At 41.1% G+C, this 19,172-nt stretch overlaps 1 pseudogene; it reads right to left on the bottom strand.

The window, feature by feature from the left end:
• Positions 1-3,173: 3,173 nt before the first annotated feature.
• Positions 3,174-3,773, bottom strand: LOC147636781 (uncharacterized; annotated as a pseudogene).
• Positions 3,774-19,172: the final 15,399 nt, after the last annotated feature.

Genomic DNA, 19,172 nt, shown 5'->3' with positions numbered 1-19,172 from the left:
TGAGAGGTATCTACTGGGAGAGAATAAAGGGTAGCATGAGAAGTTCTAGGACGTGTGGAGATATTCTGGGAAAAGTGAAGAGGTGGAAAGAATAAAGCAAAAGAGGTGGAGTGAATCAAGGAGAGATCGGTGGGATTAGATGCTTGGAATCTTGTGGATGTAAACTCTATAAATTGAGGCATTGGCCTAATGAGAATTTACTGGTTTTTGAGTATCCATGCCTACATTAAGCTATTAGTTAATTGCTCACTAATCTCATCTTAATCATCATCTAATCTCTTTGTTAATGATGTTGATTCTTGCATTTGATCCACCATAGCTCATCACTTTACTTGTCTTTTAACTTGGTATCAGAGCCTAGCTTAGGATCCATCCAATTTATGAGCTTATTATCTTGTTAATCACCCTATTAATTAGGATTAGGAGATAATCAACTTTTAGTCAATTTTCAACAAGTTCTCTGCACCCCCACCCAGCTGCTGGTGGAGGGGCTTGATCTCCATCTAAGCTTAATATTAGGCATAGCCTCTATTTTTGGAAAATGAGCCATTTTTGCTTAGAAATTTGTAATTTTGAATCCAAATTTGGAATCTACGCGTAATTTTACGCTTAAAAAAGTTTTTTCTGAACTAAAAACAGGTACCCGGAATGGGTTTAATTAAGCTTTTAAGCCTTTAATCTGCGAACTTCCGACCTAAAATAGTAACTATCCAGGCGTCTAATTAAGGAACGGAACACGCCCCCATGGTCACGGGACAAGGCCGGACATTTTCATCAAAAAAAAAAATTTGGCCTCCCCGGGACGACGGCGGGCGGTCGGCGTGGGCCCCACCACGGGCGCCGCCCGTGAAACGACCGACAATCCACCTGGGACACCCAAGTGTGTACACGACCTAGACGCACCCTCCAGCACACCCCTACACGTACCCGTCCTCCCAGAACCCTCTATCCACACAGGTGTCGCGCTCTCTCTCTCTTGGGGACACCACCCCCATGTGTCACACTTTCTCTCTCTTTGAGACACCTCCACCCCCAGGTGTCTCGCGCCCACACTCTCTCCCGGACACCTACACCACCCAGGTGTCACCTTCTCGCACCCGGACGTTGTCGTGACGTGGGCGGTGTCGTTGGGAAAGTGCGAGACTTCTGGCTGTGAGAGTAGCTTCCAAAATCCCAGCAAGGAAACAAAACAGATAGCTCTTCAAGGAGCATAAGACATCTCCATTTTTTATGACATGTACATGTGTCAATTCACTTCAAAAACATCCCCAATTTCAGCTTGATGATTGCACACAAGTCACGAACCAAGAGCTTGATTAAATCAAATCACAGATCACCTGTCCCTTTATCTAAGTACCTCATACATAACACATGTAGGGGGTTGTTGCAAGATCAGGGTGTTCAGTTTTATCCAGTTTATGCTGGATTGGGACAATGCTTGGAGAGCAAAATTTGGGGGGCAAGGTACTTAAAATAAAATCAAGCAAATAATAGAAAATACGCTTATCCTTAAATTAACCCAATATAACTTAAATTAATATAAATTAGTCTAATTAATCATAATTAATCAAAAATATGATGAAATGACAAACAAATTATCTTTCTATACTTAGAGTGATCCAATTTATTTTTCCATAGATGCACCATTACAAATACATTAGTCCCTATAGATTTTAGATGATTCACATCAAAAATGTAATTTTACAAATTAGATTATTAATATTTACAGGCCTTCTGATAGTCTAGAAGAATTTTAAAAAAGAGATCATTAAAAATCCAACCATTGGATTTGAAATTTTTACTAACCACCACATTCTACTAATGTCTCAGTATCTAACCACTCTTTTGATCTACAAGATTGAGGATTTTAAGTGGTAGCTATTGTGGGTACAAAAAGTGGCGTATATTATAACACTTAAAGACCTTGAAATATTTAAAGAAAATAGACAGATATCTTAAAATTTTCTCAAAAAACAAACTTAAGCTCCATATTATGTGAAGATCTAAGGTACAAAGTGGTAATCTCATATGAGATTATATGTAAAAGATATAAGCATTTTATGGAATCAGTTCAAATTTGGGACAGGGTGTGTACATTGACTTTGTACCTAAGAAAATGAGGACTTTTGACTATCTAATGCTTAATCAAATTATGCAACTATATTTCCAACTTTGAATATGATGTTCCAACAAGAGAACTTGAAACGAAATTTCCTGATCTTGCAACCACCCTAGGCATAGCACAATCTTCAAAAGATTCACATATACATGTGACCATTCACATCACATATATCAAATGATACCAATTCAATCATTTCAAGGTGTCTCTTTATCTCCTGAAAACCTGCTTTCAGATTCCAACGGCAAAAGATGACATACGGCATATCTATAACATACTCATGTGATTTTAGAAAACTCCATGTCTAGCATTCCAAAATCCAACCGAGTAGAAAATAAAACCCAAATCCCAGGAATCTCATTGTATTTTGATGCTTTCTTATTCCAAGATTCTCCAAAACCATTAAAAGCTTTTTCCCAAAATCCTTCTCATTCTCCAAAACCTTAAAGGTTTCCTAGACTATACGATTTTTTCAAATCGTAAGTAACAACAAAAAAAACCACTTATCTGAGAGTAAAAAAAACGAATTTAAGGATTTCGTTAATTCGATACGGCTGCTTCACTGTCGTTTGCGCCAAGATCCGACTTCATCGTGTATTGTGTGAATTTTTTGAAGATCATCTCCTTTGATAGCACTTCATTCTCTCTTTAATTCTAAACCCTAGATGCCCCATACAGTAGGCGTCATCAAGATTTTTAAATCTCTGGTTCTCATTTTTCTGCAAAAAACCTCTGATATGCGCTGTTTTTCTGGTTTTTCTCTCTTTCCCGCGAGAGATTCGGGCGCCCTTCACTTTTGCAGCTATAATTTTGAGTTTCCCCTGATTCAAATACACTGCGCCTCCTTTTTTTTAGCTTATTAATCGGATATTCCCAATCCTTTATACCTTTGCCACGCGAGCCGCCACCTTGCATGTTCGTGTCCAGCTGCTGGAAGGAAGTGACATCTTCACCTCTTAGCCATGCATCACAACCAGCATCCTTTGCTCCCCATATGTCATTCCGACGATCATCTCCAACATGCACAGCCTCCTCCTCATGCACCCCCAAGAGCTCACAAGCCGCCGAGAAGATAGCTGGGTTGGGCTTTTCTGCCCCTACTTCGGCTGAGATGGCCATGGCATCGAACCAATCGTAGCAATGTAAGGCGCCCATGAGAGGCCTTAGCCTTGGCTTTCTTGATAGCATCACGGACATCGTAAAGCATCTTAGCCACACTTAGAATTCCCACTCATTTAATGTTCAATGCCTGATGTATCTTCTTCGCATTATCGATGTAAAGCTCTCTATCCCAATAGCCACCTTGTTGAAACTCCTCAAGGCCAAGCTTTTCAATCCCGACGGCCACAACCCGCACATTGTTTGCCTCCAAAGTGGGGATAATCTTCTGCAGCTCCAAGGCATTAGCTCTGCATAGCTTGCACCCAAATCTCTGAAGAATGTGGATAACAGCGGTCTGATTCTCCCAAAAAGAGTCCACTTTCACAAACTTAGCTTGCACCCAAATCTCTGAAGAATGTGGATAACAGCGGTCTGATTCTCCCAAAAAGAGCCCACTTTCACAAACTTAGCTTCTGAAGCACCCTGCACCTTTTCTAGCTCAATGTCTTTTATAGCATCGGCAAACAGTAGTTGAACCCTTTTGCGAAGCCATATCTGTGAGAGAGAGAGAGAGGGTGTGTGAGATGAAAAAGGCGAGTAGCAAATGCAGCAACTAGTAGAAGTACTAAGTTTGAACTCCTTCCTGACTTGAAATCTTCTGGCATCAAACCTTCTAGTAGCATCAGTTGAAAAAAAAATCCAAAGCATACTGATTATATCGATTCTGAGCAAGCACAGAAATCATGGCATTCCAAGACACGATATCTCAAAAGGGCATTCTTTCAAAGCCAGTCCTTACATCATACATACTCTCACATTTCCATACATGTTGAGAAGGGTGTTCCCTACTACAAGGTCTACCATAAGCATAAAACTCCATAATTTACACCACACTTATGTACAGAGGCTTTGAGACCTAGCTCAGTCTTAGCTCGTCTTATTGGACCTCATTTACAATATGAACATATGTACTTAGGCATCATATAATGACTCAAGTCATGGCACTTAATCCCATGCATCTGGATTTGCATTTAATGGCCTCATATGCATGGTTTCACACCATAGACGTGCCATGGCACGACAACGTCCACCCTCCAGCACCTATAAAAGGACCCTCTCCCAGCCCCCTTCTCTGAGCAAGCCCCCAGCAAGGCCCTAGTAGGCGCAAGCCCTCCCTCAAGCTCTAGGACATGTCCTACACTCTTCTCCCCCCCGTGTGAATAGACTTAAAGTGTGCTTATCCTCCAACCCTTGCCTTACTCTTCCCTAGGCGTCCCTAGGCGTACACTCTTCTCAAGAGCTCTCCAAGTTAAGGACACCTCTCAATTCCCCCCCCATGTGCGGCGACTTAAACTTAGGCTAAGAGGTCTTTCCTACCCATAAGCCCAACAAGCTTTTCCTATCCCAAACGGACTCCGTTTTCGAATCCGTTTGAACCAGTAGAATTCTCTCTTTTCTCTCCAAGTTCCCAACCTCTTATATTCACCCCGTTCTCGAATCCGTTTGAACCAGTAGAATTCTCTCTTTTCTCTCCAAGTTCCCAACCTCTTATATTCACCCCGTTCTCTCTCTATCCTCTTAAAACTCTAATGCTCCTATGGCACCGAAACGCCGCCGAAATGAAGAACCACGTGCTGCCGAAGGAGGGAATGAAGCGAATCGCGTCCCTGCAATCGACTTCGCCCCTCTTGAAGCGAATAGGCATGAAAACGATAACCAGGTTGGTCATTTAACAAGTTTAAGAAAAATTATCTCTTATGAAGCTTAATGCAAAGATTCGAAATAATAGGAAAGGAACCAAGGTTAAACCCCTAGTATAGATGGCCTAAAGTACCTTATGGGTTACTCTTAATTAAAGTTATAAGAAAATAATCTTGCTTTTGAATCATTGTCTTTTCGAAACGATGGTTTTTGTTAATGTGTGAATTCATTGAATAAAGGCTATGTCTCTTTTTATTGGATACACTACTGGTTTATTGCTAACATGCAGGTACAGCTTCTCCCCCCCTTAGCTAACTCCGTGCTTGCCTGTGTAGCCGGGCGGAGGATATAGCGAGGCCGGGAGTCGGCCCAGGGCAATCCCCTCCTTTGCCACTGGGAATTGGATTTCACCACCAGGGTGATGTATATATGCTGCCTAGTTCTGTGGGTCCAGGCTAGTGCGGTGACTTAATCCCCACCTCATGAGGAGACGTCCCCTCCGAAGGGCGAGAGGGTTTGGTACAAGCGGACGGCTTGGCCCTCATCGGACGACAAGGGGAGACGGTCCGTGAGGTTTACCCAGCTGGTTGAGGCTGGAAGATCGAATTCTAGATCATCGGTGTGGGTGTGGTTGTGGTTGTGGTTATGGTTGTGGTTGTGATTGGATTGTGGTTATGGTTATGGTTATGGTTTGGACATGGAAGTTTGGATTGGAATATCGGCCCGGTTCCAGGGTCTTTGTAAATATTTTTCACTGTAAGTATGTTTGTTGATTTCAATGTTGTGCTAAGGAAGATTTCTTTTAAGGAATCAAGTGTAATTAATTAACAAAGGAATTTATTTTTAAGTGTTTCACAGTGTGGTAGGACTTAATTAGAAAACAATTGAACGGGTGAGTGTGTGGAAAGTGGGAGAATGGATGCCGTGATGGTACCATTCTAAGGATAGGTGGACCCAATCAGTCGGGTAGCTTTCTACTAGTCGTAACTTATGATACTTAGGGAATAGTAGAGTCCCGAACAAGACTTGTTTTAGGGGACCGAGCCAGCGGCCGTGCCTCATGAAATATGGGGGGAAAAAGGCGTTGGCTTCCTTGAACCAAGTGTGGGTCTTGTTCCATCTCCACGCACATTCCGTGTTGGGGATTAGAATTTCCTTTAGGATGACTATGCTTCCCCTGCAAGATAGAGTTAAGTCCCTCCGTTTGCTCGTAACCTCGTATTTCTACGAGATCGAGGTGTCGTCAATCGGAAAATAACACGAGACTTAACCGCCTATCAAAAGGATTCCCCGGCCCTACGGGTCGGGGTCCTTACACGTGGTATCAGAGCAGGTTTTGACTTGGGAGATTTCATATTGTATTCTCTTGTTGCTCTAGGAATTCTTGTTAAACTAATCTGGTTACGGCTGGACGCAGGAGGACGAGATGGATCCCTATTCTCGCTTCCTGGTATTCCAATGCATGTTCATGAGACTGCTTGTCGCTCTTCCGAATTTGAGTTCCGTGACACTATGATGCACATTGTAGACAAGCTAACCCTTCCTTATTACACTCGCATCGACGAAAGGGGATGGAGCAGAGCTGAGCATTGGCATCGTCGATCTACCTATTTCATCATTCGAGCTGAGCATGTCAGCAATCTCACCAACGACTTGAGGTGGATCCGATATGCCGAGATGTTGCGGATGGTTCGCTTGTTCTGGTTTATTGGCACTCCTCGTAACACCTATGTCACTATCAATGGGAATCGCATGTTACAGAATCGATGGGTTTATGATAGTGTGACTCAAGTTGTATCCTCTGATAGAGTAGCCGTTACCCGTCTTTCTAGACGTGGTTTACCTCCCCTACCAGAGACTATGTGAGTTCTTGAAACCATGGGAGAACCCCCCTACTTTTTCAATGCTACCACCGCAGATCTTTATTAGGTTCCCTAGAGGACTACCATGTAAATAAATAAGATTGGATTTAGTCCAATCCTTGTAAATGGCTTAGTTCACTTGTAAATATTAAAGCTTGGAATAAAAGGTTTTGATTTTCACACTCATTCTCTTATGTGTATTAAACCGAGGCCTAAGTGACATGATTCTAAATTTAGCTTCATATTGATAACCAAGATCATCAACTTCTTGCTCCCAATGCATTATATACAGATATACAGGAGAAGAAGCTTCTCCTGAAACAAATGCAACCTCCCTCATTTAATGGGGCAGGTTCAAAGATTGAAAGGGATGCAAAAGTTTGGATACAAGCCATGGACGATTACTTTTCGGGCTGGTACAGGAATTAGGAATCAATCCATGCTTGCCAGATTTCGTCTTACCGGGGACGCCAAACTTTGGTGGAAGCAATGGTGCCGAGATAAGGGCGTCACCGAAGATACCCAAACCTGGAGTGACATTAAGCAAGCTGTGAAGGACCGTTATCTTCCCCCATCTCATGAATCTATTAAGATGAATGAGTTCTTCAGCCTCAAGCAACTTAGCTTAACCTTGGAGGAATACTACTCAAAATTTGTCACACTTGGCAAATATGCTCCACCTATGTCGATCACTCAAGAAGTGGCCCGATTTTGCCAAGGGCTGAATGAACCTTTGGATTCTCGCCTTGAAGCAATGAGGCCAACTACCTTGCAAGATGCTCTTACCCGAGCCAAACCTCTGGCTAAAGAAGTAAAGAGTGGTCAAGCAAAGAGGAGAGTCTATCCTGAGTCTAACCCAAGGGGGCGCCTTCATCAGAGGAATTACCAATCGAATTTCCACCACAACACTATTGGTCAGTACCCCAATAATCTTATCCCCTGCAGTTATGCTAATTCCACTTCAGAATCCTATGGGGACCAAAGGTGCTTTCATTGCAATGAAGTTTGCCACTTCCGGAATGAATGCCCCAAACTTGCAAGACCCTCTCTCAATCCTAGTGTCATTGCTGCTCCACAAGGAGGCCGGGTAGTTCAAGGTCGTGGGATTCCTAATAACTACCAGGCTGGACGAGGTAGTGGTGGACATGGTAGAGGTCGTGGAGTGACTGCCCGTGTCTGCTCTATGATTGGTGAACCGACTTTAGAGATGGAAGAAGAAGAGCAAGCCACCATTCATGCAGCTGTAGAACATCAAGGACCTAATTAGCAGTTTTCTGTTATCCAAGCTCTGGCTACTTATCAAGGTAGATCTTTCCAGCTTTTGATTGATTGTGGTATTACGCATTCATTTCTTTCTCCAAAATGCTTGCGTAAGTTACAGTTAGATCAAAAACCAGCCCAAGCAATGATTGTTGAGTTAGCTAGTGGAAAAGAAGAAGTATCCCGACATTGTGTGGGAGATCTTGAATTTGAATTGGGTGGTGAATCAACCCATGGGTATTTGAGAAGCTTACCATTAGGGATTTATGATGGAATCCTTGGTATGGACTGGTTAATTGCAAACAATGCTGACATTCACTGTGTTGAAGGAAGCATCACCTTTAAGAATAGTCAAGGACAGGTAGTATCAGCCCAGGGAAAAACAGGTAAACCCAAATTTCATTTGGTCAAAGCTAATCGCCTTCTTAAGGGAGTGCGCAAGGGCCAACAGATCTTCCTTGTCAAACTCAACAAGGTAGAAGAAAGCAACCCAGATTTAGAACCCTCTTGGCTCCAGGAGTTTTCAGATATCTTTCCAGAGGAACTTACAAAACTATCCCCATCTCGAGAAGTAGATCATGGGATTGAGTTAATCCCTGGGGCTGAATCAGTTTCAAGGAGACCTTACAAAATGTCTCTTCCTAAAGCCATAGAGCTCAAGGAACAACTTAGGCAGCTCATTGAGCAAGGATTCATTCGCCCTAGTAATTCCCCATGGGGAGCGCCTGTTCTTTTCTAGAGAAAAAAGGATGGCACACTTCGTCTTTGTATTGACTACCGAGGCCTAAACAAGGTCACTGTCAAAAACAAATACCCCATTCCTCGCATCGACGAACTTCTTGACAGACTTTATGGATCCAAAGTTTTCTCCAAGATGGATTTAAGGTCTGGCTACTATCAAATTAGGATCAAGGAATCAAATATCTCCAAAACGGCTTTCAATACCCGCTATGGCCACTATGAATTTACAGTCATGCCATTCGGATTAACCAATGCTCCCGCCACCTTCAACCGCCTGATGCAGGATATCTTCCGACCCTACTTGGATGAATTTGTCCTTGTCTTCTTTGATGACATCTTGGTCTATTCTCAGTCAAAAGAGGAACATGAGGAGCATGTACGCAAAGTATTGCAATTATTGTGCAAACATAAGCTCTATGCCAAGAAAAGCAAATGTACCTTCTTCACTTCCCAAATTGAATATCTAGGGTTCATTGTCTCCTTAGAGGGCATGTCAGTAGACCCTGCCAAAGTCAAGGATATATTGGAATGGCCACCCCCTAGGACAGTCAAAGAAATCCGTGGGTTTCTAGGCATCACAAGATGGTATAGGATCTTCATCAAGGATTATGCCAAGATAGCCGCACCCTTAACTGATCTCCTCAAGAAGGAATGTAAGATAGTATGGTTACCAATCCACCAAATCAGTTTTAGCCAACTTAAGACTATCCTCACCTCAGCACCACTAGTTTTGAAGCTCCCTGACTTCACCAAAGAGTTTGAGGTTGTCACTGATGCTAGTGGCCTTTGGTGGTGTCTTAATTCAAGAAGAAAGGCACTTGGTGGTGTCTTAATTCAAGAAGGAAGGCATGTGGCTTACACTTCTCGTAAAGCTTAAACCCTATGAAGTCAATTATGCCACCCATGATTTGGAACTCCTTGCAGTTGTTCATTGTTTCAAGTTATGGAGACACTATCTCCTAGGCTATAAGTTTCTGCTTGTAACTGACCACCAGAGTTTAAAGTGGATCTTCACCCAGCCCAATCTCAACATGAGGCAAAGGAGGTGGATTGAGATTCTGCAAGAGTTTGATTTTGATATCAAACTTTGTCCTGGAAAGGATAATGTTGTAGCAGATGCCCTCAGTCTCGCAAATCCTTCCTAAGTGCAATATCTATGCCAAATAACCCCATCCTAGAGAAGGTAAAGCAGGTTTCACCGCATGACCCTGATTACCAAAAGCTAGTAAGCCTAGTTCACAACAAGGAGGCACCCACAGAAAAGGAAAATGTATTGATCAAGGGATACACCCTCGATGATGAATGCCTCTACTTCATGCATAGGTTATGTATTCCCAAAGATCTTACACTGAAGAAGATGATCTTGTATGAAGCTCATGATAGCCCCATAGCAGGACACCAGGTTATGCAAAAACCTTGAATGCCTTAAGGAGAAGTTACTTTTGGCCTGGAATGAAGAGAGATATCCTTCAATACATCAGACAATGCCTTTCATGTCAAAGGATTAAAGCTAAAAGAATCAAAATGCCCGGGAAACTCCAACCTCTGGACATTCCTCAGATGAAGTGGGAATGTAACAGTATGGATTTTGTCACAAGTCTTCCCACAACACAGGGAGGATATGATTCTATTTTAGTAGTTGTGGATATGCTTACCAAAGTGACCCATATTATCCCAGTAAAGAAGACATTTAAATCTTCTGATATTGCCCGCCTTTTCATCAAGGAAATCTTTAGGCTTCATGGATTGCCAAAAAGAATAGTCAGTGACCGGGACTCTGACTTCACTTCAAAGTTCTGGACATCATTATTCCAGGCTATTGGAACACAACTTTGTTTCAGTACAGCTTACCACCCAGAAACAGATGGTCAAACTCAGAGAGTTAATCAGGTTATAGAAGACATCCTGAGAGCCTTTGTGGGCATGAACCAAAGAAGTGGATTCAGTATCTCCCTCTAGTGGAATTCTCTTACAATACATCCTATCACCAAAGCATAGGGATGTCACCATTCAAAGCTCTTTATGGTCAGGAATGCTTGTCTCCCTTAAATTTCTCTGACCCCACACTAAAGGTTGAAGCCTCTAGGATGATGCTTGAAGAAATGGAAGAACAAACCAAAGCTATTCGTAAGGATATTAAAGCCGCCCAGGATCGACAGAAGCATTATGCTGATACCAAAAGATCTGAAAGAATTTTCTAGCAAGGAGACAAAGTTTTTCTTCGAGTGCGGCCAAAGAGAAGTTCTTTATCTCTTGGAAAATTTAGGAAGCTGAGTCCAAGGTATTGTGGGCCTTATGAAGTCATCAAATGTTTGGGAAAACATGCCTACAAACTTCGCCTCCCGACCCACCTCAAAATCCATGATGTATTCAATGTAAGCTTACTAAAGCCATATGTGCCTCATCCTGATCATGTTCTTGATGATGAACAGATTGTAATGCCAACTCAGGGAGTCCTTGAAATGAGACCTAATAGAATCATCGACTCTAGAGAAAGAGTGCTTCGCAATAGAATCCTTAGGGAACATTTAGTGGAATGGAAAGATTACCCTGAGGAGGATGCCACTTGGGGGGAAGAGTCAACCCTCCAAAAGAATTACCCAAAGTTCGTGCCGAGATGCGGACATCTCGAGTTCTTTTAGTAGGGAAGGATGTAGCATACCCATTGTAAATAACAATGTACTTGCTTCAGAGTTGAAAAATATAACATACCCATTGTAAATAACAATGTACTTGCTTCAGAGTTGAAAAATATAACTTAGTTTGTCACTTTTTCGATCAGAAAACTTCTATTTTGAGAAAATGAGCCATTTTTGCTTAGAAATTTGTAATTTTGAATCCAAATTTAGAATCTACGCGTAATTTTATGCTTAAAATAGTTTTTTTTGAACTAAAAACGGGTACCCGAAATGGGTTTAATTAAGCTTTTAAGCCTTTAATCTGCGAACTTCCGACCTAAAACAGTAACTATCCAGGCATCTAATCAACGAACAAAACACGCCCCCATGGTCACGGGGCAAGGCCGGACATTTTTTTCAAAAATTTTTTTTGATCCCCTTGGGACGACGGCGAGCGACGGGCGGTCGGCGTGGGCCCCACCACGGGCGCCGCCCCGGTGAAACGACTGACAATCCACCCGGGACACCCAAGTGTGTACACAACCTAGACGCACCCTCCAGCACACCCCTACACGTACCCTCTCCTCCCAGAACCCTCTATCCACACGTGTCGCGCTCTCTCTCTCTTGGGGACACCGCCACCCCCATGTGTCACACTATCTCTCTCTTCGAGAAACCTCCACCCCCAGGTGTCTCGCGCCCACACTCTCTCCCGGACACCTACACCACCCAGGTGTCACCTTCCCACACCCGGATGTCCACCCTCCAGCACCTATAAAAGGACCCTCCCAGCCCCCTTCTCCGACCAGCAAGGCCCTAGGCGCAAGCCCTCCCTCAAGCTCTAGGACATGTCCTACACTCTTCTCCCCCCCCCCCCCCCCCCCCCCCCCGCGGTGTGAATAGACTTAAAGTGTGCTTATCCTCCAACCCTTGCCTTACTCTTCCCTAGGCCTCCGCGTACACTCTTCTCAAGAGCTCTCCAAGTTAAGGACGCCTCTCAATCCCACCCCCATATGCGGCGACTTAAACTTAGGCTAAGAGGTCTTTCCTACCCATAAGCCCAACAAGCTTTTCCTACCCCAAACGGACTCCGTTTTCGAATCCGTTTGAACCAGTAGAATTCTCTCTTTTCTCTCCAAGTTCCCAACCTCTTATATTCACCCCGTTCTCTCTCTATCCTCTTAAAACTCTAATGCTCCTATGGCGCCGAAACGCCGCCGAAATGAAGAACCACGCGTTGCCCAAGGAGGGAATGAAGCAAATCGCGTCCCTACAATCGACTTCGCCCCTCTTGAAGCGAATAGGCACGAAAACGATAACCAGGTTGGTCATTTAACAAGTTTAAGAAAAATTCTCTCTTATGAAGCTTAATGCAAAGATTCGAAATAATAGGAAAGGAACCAAGGTTAAACCCCTAGTATAGATGGCCTAAAGTACCTTATGGGTTACTCTTAATTAAAGTTATAAGAAAATAATCTTGCTTTTGAATCATTGTCTTTTCGAAACGATGGTTTTTGTTAATGTGTGAATTCATTGAATAAAGGCTATGTCTCTTTTTATTGGATACACTACTGGTTTATTGCTAACATGCAGGTACAGCTTCTCCCCCCCCTTAGCTAACTCCGTGCTTGCCTGTGTAGCCGGGTGGAGGATATAGCGAGGCCGAGAGTCGGCCCAGGGCAATCCCCTCCTATGCCACTGGGAATTGGATTTCATCACCAGGGTGATGTATATATGCTGCCTAGTTCTATGGGTCCACGCTAGTGCGGTGACTTAACCCCAACCTCATGAGGAGACATCCCCTCCGAAGAGCGAGAGGGTTTGGTACAAGCGGCAGTACTACCTGAGGGGGTGACAGGACGGCTTGGCCCTCATTGGCTCGCTGAGACGATGAGGGGAGACGGTCCGTGAGGTTTACCCAGCTGGTTGAGGTTTATCCAGCTGGTTGAGGTTGGAAGATCGAATTCTAGATCATTGGTGTGGGTGTGGTTGTGGTTGTGGTGGTTGTGGTTGTGGTTGTGATTGGATTGTAGTTATTGTAAGATTCCTCCCCCAACCCCCTTTTGATGTCTAGTATCTTCCCCTGTAATCAATCCCTCTTCAGAAATATAAAGACCTTGTTTCTAACTGTTTTAATCTAGAGAGAGAAAATATTCTAGAGAGAGAATATTCAGATTATGAATATTTTTGGATAGAAAAATAACTCATCTTATTAAAATAAGTTTCCCTGAAACAGAAATTCAAAAAGAACTTTCCAATGTGCAATTGGAATTAATTGGAAATGGGTATAAAGGACCTTAGCCTAAGGGTCTAGATTTTTAGAAATTTTTTAATTATGGTCCAATTAAGGTTCCTATGGGCCAATAGCATCAATCCATGTGTAGGGAGGAGATAAATCCAATTTGTAAAGGAAGATACCCAAAAATGAGTAAATGCTCACATAAGATGAAGAGTTGAAAATGTACAAGGTTTATTAGTAAAAAACTATGAGCAATATTAAAAATATGAGATATTTTGGGTATCCAAAAATGAGTAAATGCTCACATAAGATGAAGAGTTGAAAATGTACAAGGTTTATTAGTAAAAAACTATGAGCAATATTAAAATGATTCCATTATGACACATATGTAAGGAAGGGGAGTTCTTTAAAGGAGGTGCATATTTCACATAAGATGAAGAGTTGAAAATGTACAAGGTTTATTAGTAAAAAAACTATGAGCAATATTAAAATAATTCCATTATGACACATATGTAAGGAAGGGGAGTTCTTTAAAGGAGGTGCATATTTCACATAAGATAAAGAGTTGAAAATGTACAAGGTTTATTAGTAAAAAACTATGAGCAATATTAAAATGATTCCATTATGACACATATGTAAGGAAGGGGAGTTCTTTAAAGGAGGTGCATATTTCACATGCTTGAATGAGTTTTAAACTCATAAAAATTGAGATATTTCATCTCTCCTCTCTCCTCATTCAAGTCTAGTTCCAAAAAGTTAGCTTAACTGACCTAAAAATGGTCAAATATTGACCAAACTGATTTAGAAAATTCTAGAATCAGTTTGTTTGGTTAGGAGCTCAATTTTTCCTATAAATAGAAGCCTCCCCCTTGTTGAAAAGAATATAGTGTTTATGCATCGTTACTCTACTCCACCTAAGCCAAGAACTGTGAATTCATTTAATAATTCACTAGTTTTTGGAGCTTCCCTCTTTCTTCAATCCCCATTAGTGGCTCCATCAACATACTTAACCAATTGATTGGTTGGGGGCCTCTACCGTGAACAAAGAATCAAGCAATTTGTAAGGTAATTAGTGAATATTGATCTTTTCTATAATTTCTCAATGTTTCTCTCTTCTCAACCCCTCTCAAGCTTGAAAAGCTTAATTGGTATGGTTTTTTTAAATGCTATTGAAGTTAATTGGTGAATAGTAGTGAAGAGTTACATAATTTAATAAATGTTATTGAAGTTAATTTCCATTTATGTTTAAATTCTAATGGCTTTTATGTAATCTCTCTCTCTCACTCAAGAAATGGTCATACTCATGACCCATTCTCAATCCAAATTAAGCTTTTCATAAAGCTTTTCCTTAACCCAAGATTAAGCTATGCTTGAGGCCAAATTAATGGCTTTTTTCTATGCTTTTAGTTTATGTATATTGATGATTCAATCCATTATGTATTGATGATCCAATTAGAGATCATTTTAATTATTTCCTTAATGATAAGCTTTATCCCTTAGAAAAATTGAGATTTATCAGTCATAGCAGCGGAGCTATGGCAAAATTTTTATAAAAATTATGCATAAAATAATTTCATTCAAAGCATAAAAAGAGGACTTCCTACCATATTCTAGGAATTATCATCCTAGATTAATTGAAAGAATTTCATTATAATCATGGAGAAATTGAATTTTTATATTATGCATAAAGAATAAGTTTTTATATCAAAAGTGTTACTTTTATCATTTTTATTTACATGCATAGAAGTATGCATAATGGATACATTTTTATATCAAAAGTGTTACTTTTAGCATATTGAATTTCATGCATAGGGATATGAAAAAAAAATGATTATTTTATTGTAAAAGTGTTACTTTTATCACATTTGAAATTCTTGCATAGAGGTATGCATAAAAGTTGATTATTATATTGTAAAAATGTTACTTTTATCATAATTGGATTTCATGCATAGAGTTATGCATAAAAGATATTTTTATACTAAAAGTGTGATTTTCATCATAAATAGATTTTATGCATAAATTAGATGCATAAGAGAAATTCTTTTATTCTAAAAGTGTAATTCCTACTAAATTGAATTTATGCATAAGAAGATGCATAAAAGATTGATTTTAATTCAAAAGTGTCATTCTCATCTAAATTGAATTTATGCATAAGAAGATGCATAAAAGATTGATTTTAATTCAAAAGTGTCATTCTCATCTAAAATGAATTTATGCATAGGAAGATGCATAAAAGATTGAATTTTAATTCAAAGTGTCATTCTCATTTAAAATGAATTTATGCATAGGAAGATGCATAAAAGGTTGATTTTTATTTCGAAAGTGTTAGTACCCTTAAATGGAATTTATGCATAATTAGATGCGTAAAGAAATTTTATATCAAATATAAGAATTCCCTTATATTCTATAAATAGATATGGGAAGGGATAGGATGCGATAAGAGATGTATGTATGTGGATATGTGGATGTGGAGATGGGAGTGTGGATGTATGAATGTGAAAATGGATGTATGCATGAAGATGAGTGTGGATGTATGAATGTGAAAATGGATGTATGCATGAAGATGTATATGCATAGAGGTGAATGTGGATGTAGATGTGGTTGTATAGATGTGAATGTGGAATGTGGATGTGGATGTATGTATGTATGTGGATGTAGATGTGGATGTATAGATGTGAATGGGAATGTGGAGGTGGATGTATGTGAATGTGGATATAGATGTGGATGTATGTGAATGTGGATATAGATGTGGATGTATGTATGTGGATATAGATGTGGATGTATGTATGTGGATGTAGATGTGGATGTATAGATGTGAATGGGAATGTGGATATAGATGTATGTATGTATGTGGATGTAGATGTGGATGTATAGATGTGAATGGGAATGTGGATGTATAGATGTGAATGGGAATGTGGATGTGGATGTATGTGAATGTGGATATAGATGTGGATGTATGTATGTGGATGTAGATGTGGATGTATAGATGTGAATGGGAATGTGGATATAGATGTATGTATGTGGATGTAGATGTGGATGTATAGATGTGAATGGGAATGTGGATGTGGATGTATGTGAATGTGGATGTAGATGTGGATGTATGTATGTATGTGGATGTGGATGTATGAATGAGGACATGATAGTGGATGTATGCATGTGGATGTACGGATGTGGATGTGGATGTATGGATGTGGATATGGATGTGTATGTATGAATGTGGATATGGGATGTGGATGTATAAATGAGGATGTAAGCATGTAGATGTGGATGTATGGATGTGAATGTGGATGTGGATGTGGATGTGGATGTATGGATGTGAATATATGATATGTGATGTGAAGGAATCTGAAGTGAAGAGATGGAAAATGATGTGATTGGATGAGTACACATATAAATGATGTGATTGGATGAGTACACATATAAATGGAATGTGGAATAAGTAATGTGGATTATATGAGGGATAATGTGGAAAAATGAGAGTTAATATAGAAATTGTATTTGTAAACTGTTTGTAAATGCTGTTTGTACATGGCTGTTTTATGTCAAGAATGCTGGGAAAGCATTTTGACCGTCTTGTGATTAAGGTCGTGGAGACCTAACTGATAAAGTTGCAACTGCTGATGGAGAGTCAATGGAGGACGTCTCGCGTAGCAAGGTCGGCCGAGGTCTTGACCAGCCTCGGTTCGATTAAAATGGTGAGCTTCCGGTATGGTGGATGAGGGACCAAGGAAGCGGCCTATGAGTGAAGCGCTAGGTCACCTGCGAAGGATCCTAGAGGGTGCTGACTGGATACGGTGCTCGGCTCGCCCAGGATACCCACGCGTGCGTCGAGGAAGATATTGGAACAAGGAGTAAGAGTTGTTTTGTGAAACCGGGCATGGATCTGGTTGATTGACCTTGCTGGTCTTCAATGGATGAGTCCATGGCTCTTTATATGGATCTGTTGGTTGATCTTGCTGATCTTCAACAAGAGTCCATCTTGATTTTTATAAATGATTATATTTTCGAGTATTATGGGCTAGGAACTATTGAAAAGGCCCCTGTGTGGACAGGTGGTGAGCGTTCTAGTTGCTAATGATGCCATAGATACTCTGATGAAGGAATGATGGGAAATTATGAATCAACTGGATAAATTGGAAGATTGTGATCAGTGGTACTATGGTTTCATTAAAGGATTGTTTTAAGTTAGCTGATGCTAAGGAAAAGGCAATTTCATATTGGGTGTGTAAGTGGTGTGGCTAGTTTTATGTTTGCATGAACTTCCGGTAGGGAGCCTTGGAACTCTTTTCCTTGGTACCCGGGACAAAACCTAACCAAATTCCAAATTGGATCCCATCACTACAGTGGTTGGGCGGTTGGCTAACCCATGGGACTGGATGGGGTTAGTCTGGACTGATGGATCCGTAAATCGAAACTCAACTTTTGTTATTACGATAGATAAAGTAAATCCCGGACAGTAATTGTTCTATGGATAGGAATCAACGGCTGTGCCTCTTGAATGGGGAAAAAAGCGTTGATCCCAATGATCCAAGTGCAAGTTTCTTCCTTGATCTGATCAAGTATCTTGAAGATGTAATTGGATCAGTTTGATCAGAAATGATCTTGACTATGTTAGAGTAAAAAGTTTTTCTTGGTGGAATCACCCGTGCTTTCTGGTAAAGGAAGTTTTTTCCGGGTTCGGTTTTGGAACAACCGACGGATTAGTCTCTTATCCGGATATCCGTGGGTGAGGCCCTGAATGTGGGACCCCTGTCCCGCGCGAGAAGTGCTACTTCCGCTTCTGCCAGTATCTTGAATCCGTTGCTCGGTGGGAACAGTGGGATCTTACAGTTATGGTTATGGTTATAGTTTGGACATGGAAGTTTGGATTGGAATATCGGCCCGGTTCCACGGTCTTTGTAAATATTTTTCACTGTAAGTATGTTTGTTGATTTCAATGTTGTGCTAAGGAAGATTTCTTTTAAGGAATCAAGTGTAATTAATTAACAAAGGAATTTGTTTTTAAGTGTTTCATAGTGTGGTAGGACTTAATTAGAAAACAATTGAACGGGTGAGTGTGTGGAAAGTGGGAGAATGGATGCCGTAATGGTACCATTCTAAGGATGGGTGGACCCGATCAGTCGGGTAGCTTTCTACTAGTCGTAACTTACGATACTTAGGGAATAGTAGAGTCCCGAACAAGACTTGTTTTAGGGGACCGAGCCAGCGGCGGCCGTGCCTCATGAAATACGGGGGGAAAAAGGCGTTGGCTTCCTTGAACCAAGTGTGGGTCTTGTTCCATCTCCACGCACATTCCATGCGTGGGGATTAGAATTTCCTTTAGGATGACTATGCTTCCCCTGCGAGATAGAGTTAAGTCCCTCCGTTTGCTCGTAACCTTGTATTTCTACGAGATCGAGGTGTCGTCAAATCGGAAAATAACACGAGTCTTAACCACCTATCAAAAGGATTCCCCCGCCCTACGGGTCGGGGTCCTTACACAATGTTTGGTCAAATCTTTTGTTTCTTGGCTTGATCCTCTATTAGACTAA

The sequence above is a fragment of the Cibotium barometz genome, chromosome 7 (assembly GCF_041138505.1).
Source record: "Cibotium barometz isolate CiBa-2024 chromosome 7, ASM4113850v1, whole genome shotgun sequence".
Lineage (NCBI taxonomy): Eukaryota > Viridiplantae > Streptophyta > Polypodiopsida > Cyatheales > Cibotiaceae > Cibotium > Cibotium barometz.
The sequence above is the reverse complement of the archived record's forward strand: the minus strand, read 5'-3'. Positions and strand labels throughout refer to the sequence as shown.